Genomic DNA, 5,000 nt, shown 5'->3' with positions numbered 1-5,000 from the left:
AGTTCCCCAGGAGCAGAGATCAGTTCCCCAGGAGCAGGGATCAGTTCCCCAGGAGCAGAGATCAGTTCCCCAGGAGCAGAGATCAGTTCCCCAGGAGCAGAGATCAGTTCCCCAGGAGCAGGGATCAGTTCCCCAGGAGCAGGGATCAGTTCCCCAGGAGCAGGGATCAGTTCCCCAGGAGCAGGGATCAGTTCCCCAGGAGCAGAGATCAGTTCCCCAGGAGGAGCCATCTACCCCATGTTCGGCCTTTATTCGTCACATTTACATGACTGCACAGTGACATTTTTTATTCTTTGCATATCCCAGCTTCTCGTTAGTAAGTTGGGGTCAGAGCGCAGGGTCGGTTATTATACAGCGTCCCTGGAGCAGACGGGGTTAAGGGCCTCACTGAAGGGCCCAACAGGGGCAACCTGACAGAGCTGGAGCTCGAACCACCGACCTTCTGATCTTAATCTTAAGAGACTTAAGCACTTGCTGAAGAGATATTAACCTTAAAAGGGGTTAAACATCCTGTCGGAGATCATCTAACGTTAGAGTACTTGATATCCACCAAACTCTTTAACCTCCAACAAGCAGGATGGAAAGTATTTCCCTAAAAAACTTAAATTCCATTCTGTTTAATTATTCCTGTACCTTTTCTCTTTTCATTCCTGCAAATCGAGCCTCATTTTGGCAGCTGGATCAAGAAAAATCTCAGATTGGAGAAAATCACCAGACTCCACCAAACTGTTTTAAGAAACAGGCAGACTGGAGTCACCAAGGTCCAGCAGGTCCTCAACAGAAGCCTGACAAGACGGATCATTCCTCTGAAGTGCTGCCAGTGTGAACACTCGTGATGTGCACAAGCAAGATCAGCTCAAAGTGTGAGATTCAGCATCCGGGTCTAATTATCTGTCGGAGTTATAGTTCAGAGAGTTATTTTGTAGTAAACTGAATAATGCTGTAACCAGACTTTGACCTTAACTGTATGCTGTTTTATACAAAGCGCCGCTTTGATCTTTGTTTCTCTCAATCTCCTCACATCTCCCTGAGCTCCTGTTGCATCAATTTCATACTGGTGCTGTTATTTTTTCCTCCATAATTTATCACACTCTGAGCCAATAAGATCCGTCGATGAACAGCGTTATTGTGATTCTGTAGTTATTTAGAGGATAACAGCGTAAGCCCATCACGTCGCTCTTCTTTCACTGTTCAATCCATCCATTCGAAGCCTGGGACTGATTAATTGGAGCAGGAGCTCCTCATAAATCCATAACGGTTATTTACAGACCTGTTCCCCAAGCTCTTCTTTTTCAGATTTCCTCTTCAGTCTCCCTAAAGTAGCTGTTATGAATATTAATCCACATCATATGTAGTGAAGTTATAGCTGAATTTTATTTCTAGCTGATTTATGGCAATTTATCAAATTAATAAATAATCATTTTATTCTTGTTAATTTTCAAGCTCTGGCTCCAGCATCACCTCCAGCATGTGTGCTTTGATGGTTTGAGATCCCTGAAGTCATTAAATCGAACAGAGCGCAGGTTCCCAACTGCGCTCCTGCACATGTTAGTGTTTTCCTGCTCTGTCACACACACACACTTCTTTTTAAAAAATGCTGGTAATTATCTGATTAGTTAAACACTACGGTGTGTAGGACAGGGCGTCCCCAGGAGCAGTGTGAGGAAGAGTGGCAGCCGGTCAATAAGGGGCGCTGGGGCGCCGCCCCCTTAAAGTTAGGCAGAGGAGAATGCTACCTTAACATGTAATTATTTACCATAATTATTATTTATTTTAATAATTAAATAGTTATTTAGTTACAATATTCTTTAGGGCTGAGCTCTGATTGAGTTTTCTCAAATCATCTTTGGGGCGCAGCGCTGTGCGGCCCTAACCCTCCCACTTCTGGACCATTCTCAACGAGTCTTATTAACGCTCTGCAGATTGTTAGTTAATGTATTTAATAGTGATTGACGTGGAAGCAGCTAAATATTAGAAGAGAGTCTGTAATTTCTTTACTAAAATACCCCTTCGCGAGGCGATCGGACGAAAAAAGAACAAAAGTTAAAAAGCTTGGACCAGATCGACCTGATCTTCTAATTAAGCAGCAGTCATGTGATCACGGCCGAGCTTACACTCGGTGCTTCCCCCCCTCCCCACCCCCTTCCATAAAAAAATTATTTGCACCAGCTGCCACTGGAGAGGAACCTTTAAGATGGAGGACATCAGGTTAGAGAAAGCAGGATCTGATCTTGAGATATAAAACAAAATGGGCGAGTGCCAGTGTGTTATTGGGTACTGGATCTGATCTACCGCATTGTGATCCAGCTATCTGATCACATGACCAGCCTCAGACAAAGTATCCCAGTATTGATTAATAATCAGATTTATAATAATAATAATAATAATAATAATAATAATATATTATAAAATATCATTTAAAATAATCAAACTGATTAATGATCAAATTTAATTTGTTCACAATCACACGGCCCTTTAAATAACACCTTTGTGCTTCAGTCTCTACTAATTAGGAGCGATGGAACCAGCACGTCTCACCTGATCATCTCATGTCTGATTTCCTGTCTGATCTCATTTCTAACTTCCTGTCTGATCTCATGTCTGACTTCCTGTCTGATCTCATGTCTGACTTCCTGTCTGATCTTATGTCTGACTTCCTGTCTGATCTCATGTCTGACTTCCTGTCTGATCTCATGTCTGACTTCCTGTCTGATCTCATGTCTGACTTCCTGTCTGATCTCATGTCTGACTTCCTGTCTGATCTCATGTCTGACTTCCTGTCTGATCTCATGTCTAACTTCCTGTCTGATCTCATGTCTGACTTCCTGTCTGATCTCATGTCTGACTTCCTGTCTGATCTCATGTCTGACTTCCTGTCTGATCTCATGTCTGACTTCCTGTCTGATCTATTAGTCTCCTTGCCCTGACCTGTGTGTCCAATCCTATATGCTGTGAGACACGTTTCTGTAAGAGCTGATATGTTTTTAAAAGCACAACATTTCCACAGAATCCCTGACTTAATGTGTTTCTCCACCATGGAGCATCAAAGCAAGCTCACACACACAGACACACACACAGACACACAGACACACACAGACACACACACACACACACAGACACACACACACACACACACACACACACACACACACACACACACACACCTGTCCAACCAGTTTTTGGGGACCACACACTGGATTCCAGAATGTGGGGCCTCATTTCTAAAGAGTTTATAAGCAAATAGACAACAGATTAATGTTTAAAGCCCTGAAGGCAGCTGTCACTTTGAATAAATAAAAAAAAAAAATTAAAAGTCATCTGACATCTCAATCCAATGTGGGGACAATTTCGGGTGCACCAAACTTATGAAGACCAGCTAACACACACACACACACACACACACACACACACACACACACACACACACACACACACACACACACACACACACACACACACACACACACACACACACACACACACACACACACACACACACACACACACACACACACACACACACACACACAATGTTGGTATTCCTTGTGAATAATGTGGAGACAATTTTTACAAACAAATAAGATGTGGCTAAAATGCATATTTGTAAGACAGGAACTGATTAAGTCAAACACACGCAGCGTCTTTAACCCTGAATCGGGCACAGACCACGCCTGCGCCGGTGTTATGCGCTGAATGCCCCCCTGCCATGGATTGCCCCCCCCCAACATAATCGCTATCAAATATTGCAGTATATTAGAACATAAATTCATACGTTAATGGTTTACAAATTACAAATTACATAAGACAATAAAATAAAATAAGCAATATGAAAATAAATATGTTTTACAGTATATACAAAATTTAATTATTAATATTTTGTGTGTGTGTGTGTGGGGGGGTCAGCTCGGTGACATAAACACACTACAGTGGGTAATAAAATGGGATTTGATTTTAAGTCCCCACTTTCACACAAGTCCCTACTTACATTTAGTCATTTGGCAGACGCTCTTATCCAGAGCGACTTACATTTTTATCTCATTACACATCTGAGCAGTTGAGGGTTAAGGGCCGCGCTCAAGGGTCCAACAGTGGCAACCTGGTGGTTGTGGGGTTTGAACCTGGGATCTTCCGAACCGTAGTCCAATGGCTTAACCACTGAGCTACCTCTAGCACACACACACGCACGCACGCACGCACACGCACACACCTACACACACACACACACACACTGCAGTGAGGAGGTGTATACATCACAAACACACAAGCAGACAGTTGAAGGTCTTTCAGGTCATTCATAAACATAGTGAAATGCCCAGAGACACACACACACACACACACACAGAGCTCTCAAAAGTAAAAAAATGTGGACTCCAGAAAAATTCTATGGTCCCTTCAGAGATTCTTTTAAAGCACATAAAAGAGTGTATGCAGACAATCTGTGTGTGTGTGTGTGTGTGTGTGTGTGTGTGTGTGTGTGTGTGTGTGTGTGTGTGTGTGTGTGAGTGTGTGTGAGTGTGTGTGTGTGTGTGTGTATACGTGTTATTAATACCATCATTGGCTCGGCTGGAAAGAGAAATAAAACGAAGCCAAAAACTCCGCAGCACACTGAGAGCAGGAGCACTTTAATTAGGACACAACCAGGAGATCCACCTCATACACACAATGAACAGCCTGTGTGTGTGTGTGTGTGTGTGTGTGTGTGTGTGTGTGTGTGTGTGTGTGTGTGTGTGTGTGTATGTGTTTCACTGTACCTGATTCACAGTGACAAAAACATAGAGGAGTTTCCTTAATTAATACACTGACCTTTTGCCTTGTTTCATCCAGAGAGCATTGTGATTAATAGAGACAGGAAAGAGAGAGAGAGAGAGAGAGAGAGAGAATGAGAGGGAGACAGAAGAGAGAGGGAGAGACAGGAGAAAGAAAGACAGGAGAGAGAGACAGCAGAGAGACAATGACCTCAATAACCTTTAATTACTGTAACTGTGCTTCGTGCTAATCAG

Source organism: Clarias gariepinus, chromosome 21, assembly GCF_024256425.1.
Source record: "Clarias gariepinus isolate MV-2021 ecotype Netherlands chromosome 21, CGAR_prim_01v2, whole genome shotgun sequence".
Lineage (NCBI taxonomy): Eukaryota > Metazoa > Chordata > Actinopteri > Siluriformes > Clariidae > Clarias > Clarias gariepinus.
The sequence above is the reverse complement of the archived record's forward strand: the minus strand, read 5'-3'. Positions refer to the sequence as shown.